Source organism: Lathamus discolor, chromosome 6 (assembly GCF_037157495.1).
Source record: "Lathamus discolor isolate bLatDis1 chromosome 6, bLatDis1.hap1, whole genome shotgun sequence".
NCBI lineage: Eukaryota > Metazoa > Chordata > Aves > Psittaciformes > Psittacidae > Lathamus > Lathamus discolor.
The window spans coordinates 87,415,350-87,422,705 of NC_088889.1; positions in this window are offsets into that span (position 1 = coordinate 87,415,350).

Below are 7,356 nucleotides of genomic sequence, written 5' to 3' on the forward strand. Positions count from 1 at the left end.
GGGAAGTGCTTTTAACCAAATGCCTGTCTCCTTTGTCTGGCTTCCCTCCATCCTCTTCCCAGGCCATTGTACAGGGTGGCACCAGGAATAACTGCCTTGCTTGTATCGTATCTTGGAACCTGGGACTGCAAGGAGGTGGTACCCGATGGTACCATATTTGTTGGAGACTCTGGCACACACAGTGGTACTGAGGAATGAAGAAGGGGAAGTGTATTCTTCCCTACAGCCACGTTTGTTGCTGACTGCCTTGCTGCCTGGCTCCACCAGAGCTGGAGCAGCAAAGAACCCAGCTCCCCCTTGGGAGTTCTGCTCCTCTCTGCCCCTTCCCTCAATGAGACTCCCTGACCCCGCTCCAGCTCTTCTTTTGCAGACAGTAAAATAGTTCTTCTTGAGACAAACACAAAGACAGTCCCTGCCCCAGGGAGCCTGTGGTCAAGGCGAGGAGATGCCATGTTATTTGGTTTCATCTTTGTTTTCATTCTGGCTTTTAGAGTTTGCAGATGGGCTTTAGCCACAAAGTCTGGAGACAGGTCCAGCTTCCAGTGACTCCTGACTTGGGTGGAGGCTGGATCCAGGCTACTGATTCAGTCCCTCTCTATTTCTGGCGCTGGATTTATACATAATTTGGTTCTATATAGTTATGGATAGAGCTGGGCAGGGTGTGAGAATTTCAGCAGGGAGGCGAAGGGATGCTTTGTAAATGAAGCATTTGTTAGTGCAAGATTTCAGCAGGAGGAAGGGATATAAACTGGCAGCAAGAGCGTGGTGTGGGTGTATGCCACGTGCCTTGCAAAGGGTTTAATCCGCCAAAGGCTTAACCGAGACCTATCCACACCTTGACTGCAATTTTCCTGCTCTAGGAAGTGGGGTTGAAGCCACATCTGCATCTCAGTAGCAGCTCAGGAGAAGCCAAGGCACGCTCAGGACCTGAGGACAGAGCTGTAACTCCAGAATGTGCTATATCCATCTTTCCTGCTCCTGCCATGGCTGATGGCAAGATTCCAGCCCTCTAGGGCTAGGGAGCAGGCACAGAGGGAGATGCCCATTTGCCACAGTCAGGGATAAAGCTCCCAAGGATGGGAAAGGAGAGGGGCTGCAGCATTTCAGCCTCCATCTCCAAGAGTGATCAGAGGTAGCTCTGACCTGCATCAGCACTTCATCAATCCTGTTTTGTACTTAATGTGGATCGTAGTCTGGGGAGAGCTTATTCGACTATGGCTCTGCTCCTCATATCCTCTGCTTCTCCTCCTCCTCCTCCTTTGTATGTGGCTGCTGGGAGGAATTAACTTTAGCTTTAACCAAACTGTGAGGGGGTTTCCAAAACATCTGGAACAGCTCATGGGGCTAGAGTGGAGTGTAATGCTGAGGGTGGAAATAGGGTCATGGAAACAGAGGCACCCTGTTGGATTAATGCTCCATAGCGGCACTTGGGAAGGGCTGAGTTCAAATCCTCACTCCACTTCCAAAGGAAAAGAGTTGGGAAAATCCCAGTAAGACCCTGTCCATGCTATCACATGCCTCTGGGTCCTGCTCCACAGGGGCCATGCCTGGAGGAGCTCCCACCAGTGCTCACCAGTGCCCATCACCTTAGCACAGGTCTATGGCACTATGATGTGAAGGGTAGCATGGGTGTTTTGGTCTCCCAGACCCAAAGCCTGCTCCTATATCCAGGCTGGGAGGAGGTCTAGAAAGAAGCCTGTATTTTGGAAAGGGCAATGAGGCCCCTCGGGTTATGCAGAGGCTGCCAGCTTGGCATCCAGCACAGCTGGAATACTGAGATGGCTTTTAATACAAAGCAATGTGTAGTCAATTAAAGGAGGGGGTGTAACTGATGCCAGTCCCAGAAAATGATGAAAATAGACCTCTGCTAACTTCTTCATTTCTACAAGGCTTGGACTGGGGTTGATAAAGGTGATGTTGTCAATGCAACAGCCTTGGTTGTGTGGTTTGATTTGGCATTTGGCCATGGTACAAATGGAGCTGGAGTGGAGTCTACTGCTTAGATTGATTGATAAACATTAATGATATAAAACCATCACGGCTCACCTGATGGGAGAGCAAATGATGCTGGCTATGGGCTGGGAGATGCAGCTGCCTTGGGGAATTGTGTTCTTGCAGCCGCCTTTCCAGTGGAGTTGGTTCTGGATCCTCCCCACTTTTACCTGTTTGCTGAAACGGTAAGACCCTTCTGAAAACATTTGTGAATGGCTGTTACAAAACAAGCCAGATCATTCAGCTTGGTGCAAACCAAACCTGCCCCTTTTAGTACAACCACACGGAGAGTCTGGGAACAAAAAGGGAAGGTGGTATTTACAGGAAACAAAGCACGTGAAAGCCATACAGAACCATGGGGTTTAGCCTTGTTTTAGTGAGACAATATCTAATACCATTTTTGTGGCACATCAGAGGTGCTCCAAGCTTCCAGGGTCCCCACATTTGTGCTTGCAAAGTACTGTAGTAACTGACTATAGCCCTGGTGTAATGCAGCAGCCATGAAGGCAACCATCACCCTCGGATGTGGTGAATGGAGGTTTTGTTTGCTGTGGCACTGGGGTGGGAGCAGGGAGAGCAGTGTCCCCTTGCCAAGGATTAGGGATGGCACATTGGGAGTGTCCAGGAAAAGAACCCAGAAGTGATTCAGGGACTGGCAACGTTGCTTATGCAGACAGGGTGGGGAAACTCTCTTTGTTTATTGAATGTTATTTATTTTGGCATTGTGTATTGAAAAGTTTGAGCTGATGGATCATGGTATCCCTCAACATCAGGGCTGAGATGGGATTGGGTTTCCCAAGCCGGTAGTCAAAAGCAGGATAAGATCAAATATGTGGATACCAAGGAACACAACTTTGGGCTGGAATGAACATTCAGATCATATGAAGTATTTAAAAGGAGCCTGGGACACACCATCTCCCACATTGACTGCCGTGGAACTTTCATAGAGAGCATTTAGGAGACAAGGTGAGGGACTCCTGCATGCTGTGGCAGGTGCCTCCGGGTGCCAGCCCGCAGCAGGCTGGCTGCATTTAAACCCTGACGGCCTCAGGCTTTCCCATCCGGTGAGAAAACAAGCTGTGAAAAGAGTAAACACGTCACTGAAGTATTTTCCTTTCGGATGGGGTGATCTTTCCAAGCTCCGAGAAAGGACGCGAGGAAGCTGCCGTCAGCGCACCAGCCCTGACTCCACGAATGTCTGAGTAATATTTACTGAGCTTTATGCGGTATTCCACAATAAATCTGAAAAAGAGTGGAAAAGAAAATGTTTTACTGGGCTCTGCCGCATGGGATTCCCTCAGGTAACCTCCCTCAGTCCCATGCTTGGTGGCTGCTATCACTGCCGACTGCATTCACCCTGTTGTCCCTGAACCGAATCCTGGTGGGATCAAAAGCTCAGACAGGGGTGCTGACCCAAGTGTATCACCCATGGGACACCGTGCTTGGCACAGCAGAAGAAACCTTCCCCTTCTCCATCATGCCTCACATGTGCAATACCAATGTAAGGATGGGTGCCATCCTCCGCACTCCTTGTTGAATGCACGGCCTGTTGTTTATGCAGGACCTCCCTAAAGCGCCTTTGCTGTTGAGCTCTCTGTGCTGCTTCCTGTATTTGAACCCCTTATCACAGCTTTGCCCTGGGAACAGGCACTAAGGAGGGTGTGTTTTATGGGTTGACAAGGTTTTATTGCTACCGCCTTATTGATGGGGTGTCTGAAATATAGAGGTGGGGGCCCTGCATCTGGGTGAGGGGAGAGGCAGTTCTAAGCAGCTCCACTTTCCACCAAACTTACTAGCCTGGATGCAGGTTTTAAGTAGTACCCGGGCAGTTTTGGGTCCAGCTCAGGCACACTTGGGAAGGTCCATGTTAGACATCTCCAGGAGCTGCTGCAGTGTGTATCTGGGAGCTTGGTTTCACTGATACATATATTTCCATCCCCTGCAAGAAGAAGCAGCACATGGGGATATGGTGTTCCCTCCTCCCCATCCACACCTCGGCCCCATGACATGCCTCAGGACACACCCTGGCATGGCGAGAGCTCCCAGTGCACCCCACCAGACCATCCCACTTTTGTACAGAGCAGTTTGCACCCTCTTCTGCCTCAGTTTCCCTCTCCATTCCACACACCTCCATCGCAGCCTTTCCTCCCACGTGGGCAAAGTTCTCCTCTTGGCAGAGGTTTGCAGTTTTTAATCCTGAGCTTCAGGTTAGAAAGAAATTAAAGTGGCCAATAATGACTTTGCCAGGTGCTGACTCCCTCTGCATTTTAGCTCTGAGCTTTGTGTGCGTGTGTGCATACAAGCGACAAACAAAGATTAAAGAGGCTTTATTAGTCCCATGACTAAGTTATAATAGGAAAAACCTGTGTTCTTCCTGCCAGCGACCAGTGCAAGGGGAACAAATCACTGCAAGCGCTCTGCCCCAGCTCCCCACTCTTGCGCAAAGGACAACGGTGTGGCCACATTAGAGGGTTTTCTGATCTCATTTACCCCAGTTAATGCCTGGGGACATCGTGTCTGACATGAAGATGGCTGTATGTTGTCTCTTCTAAGAAGTTCATGGTCCCTCATGTCTGTTCCCAGCAGACGTGACTGCTGCCTGGGTGCTGCAAGGAAGCAAGAGCTCTCTTCCATGAGCTGGTGGTTTTATCTGCCCTTCTCACAGAGATGCTGATGTCCGTTCAGGGATACAGGACACTTGGAAAAGGATTTGTCTACAGGGACTTGAACCAATCTTCCCCTAAATCTTCAGCAACCTGAGCTGCAGAGAGGAGCTGCGCACACAGCTTCCAAGTTCTGCCTGATTTATCCATCAGTCTAATAGAAGATACAACCTTGTGTCAAACTTCACCTTGATCTTATCCAACCAAACACACTAGACTCATGGATGCAGCTTTCCAGAATAGGTGTTCTGCTTCTGAGATGGCCGATACCGGGACATTCACCAGGGTGCTAAATTGCAGGGCATAAGGAAACGTCCCCAGGAGAGATGTTTTGGATACTGGCTGGCTAGCACTTTGCTGTTGGCAATCCCTGGTCCCTGGGGTGTGTGACTGTCCTGGATCTGGCATCATGGAAATGAATTAGGAGCTTCTGGGACCTGGGATGTGCTGTGAGATAGGGAAAACAAAGCAGTCCAAAGTTCCTATTGCTTTCTCCGTAAGAAGGGACAATTCAAAGTGTTTTGGGCCAGCAGATACAAAGTGCAGCCAGCCATGCAGCCTGCCCTATGGATGCTAATTTGTCAAGAGTCCAAATGATAGGAAAAGGGCTGGTTGAGACCTCTTCCCAGCACATGGCTCTAAGCTGATCACTCATCCCAGCCACACCATGTCTCAGCAGAGTGATGCTCTGTGCATCTGCCCCTGGCCAGAGGACAGGCAGAGGAAAGCCCAAGGAGCAGCACAGGTGTTGCAGTAAAGAGAGAAAGCAGAGTGAGATGTTTCCTTTCCTCCCTGTACCTCCATTCCCATCAGCTTCATTCCCACCAGAGGAGCCAGGATCCGAACATCGTGAGTGGGATGCTCTTTTCCATGGGCCTGTCACCACTGAACCACACTGGGCTTGCAAAGCCTCCTGCAAATATCCCCCCCCAGAGCAGGCAGCACATCCCACCCTCCTGCAGAAACCGGCACTACCATCCCTGCTCGCGCACAAAGGAGGTTGCATCATAACTGCTTTTTAAACTCTGAGGCTTTTGAAGTCAGAGCCAAAGTTTGTTTTTACGCCTGCGTTGAGCCAAGTCCCTTGTTCTGGTGTTTACGAGAATCTCTTTGGTAAGCAGGAGCTCACCTCACCTTTTATAACAGTGGGGTTATCTTGGTGATGTTTGTCCAGACTGGCAAGCATCTGGGCTCTTGAAGGACTAAAAACCAGTGTCATGAAACCAAACAACAGCTCTACTGGAAGATTGCCAGCTCTCTCTTTAGCTGTGGCTGAGATGATCAGGATTACCTAGAGGGGAAGAGGCAGGTTTTCAAAGGATGGGCATCCTTTAGGAGGAACAGTCACAGACTCAGAAACAGGCCCTTGAAGTCCATGGTGTAGTGACAGAGTCAACTGAACCATGGTTCACCTCACATCAATGCTGCAGGAAGAAGATGCTCCAAACCAAGTGCAGGGACCACTGACATCCATCGGAGCAGTGGTTTTGTGCAGGGAGTGACTTTTCCTCCATTTCTGGGCTCATTTTGGGGTTGAAGAGCCACCATGTGAGCTCCAGCCATGGCATCTTGCTCCCTGCCAGGGAAAGGGCATCCCCAGGAGCCCAGTTCTGCTTGGTATGGCTCATCGCACGTTCCCTGCTGAACATTTTCATGCAGCAGTTTGCTGACACCACTCTGGCTACTCACAGCATCCCAGTTTTCCCTCAAATCAATCAGTCAAGCTGTCTGCTTGGCAGAAACATTCCAACTGAGAGGCCAAGGCCAAGCTGGCAGCAGCAGGAACCATCACCCCCAATGGGAGAGCAAAGGAATGGGCTGAGCAACCCCAACCCAAATACCTCACCTGGGGCATGGAGCAAAGAAGGCGTTCCGGGAAAATCTGGGCTGTCGGATGAAAGGCAAGCGGTTAACTCAGTGCCTTTTCTGTGCCGGCTTTCCAGTCCCGGCTTGCACGGGCTTCCTTGCGGACATCTGGCAGATGGGCTGAGCGAGGAATGTAATGAGTTGTGCAGATGGGAGGTACCGCGCTCAGGTTGCAGCCCGTGGGGCAGGGAGTCAGTGTTTTGTTTATAAACACAGGCGGGATGATTAAGATAAGAAGGGGATGGTAATTAAATTAAATTAAGGCTCTGGAAGTCGTTAGATGAGCCTGAAAGCATCGCCAGTCACTTTAATTCCTACTTCTGCAAGACAGGGGCTCACTGTGATGGAGCATTGGAGGGTGACGGGGGGACCAGCAGATTCTTTCATCAGCTCAGTGGGGAAGAGATGCACACTGTTATAACCAAACAAGGGAGATGGGAGGGAGTCAGGTGAAAGGAAAGCACCAGAGCATCAGGGGATGGAGAGAAAGTCCTCAAAGGTTTTCCCCGTGACCCTGGGAACAGTGTTCCTGCAGCATGAATGGGGAACTGAGGCACGGTGGGATGAACAGCTAAGGTTCCCACCAGGATTGCTGATGGTACAAAGAGGACCGTTGTGATGTTTGCAAATGTGGAGGCCTCAAAGCAGCCTTCCAGTATTAAAAGGGGGCTTATAAGGATGCTGGAGAAGGACTCTTCATTAGGGACTGCGGTGATAGGACACGGGGTAACGGGTTCAAACTTAAACAGGGGAAGTTTAGATTGGATATAAGGAGGAAATTCTTTACTGTGAGGGTGGTGAGGCACTGGAATGGGTTGCCCAAGGAAGTTGTGAA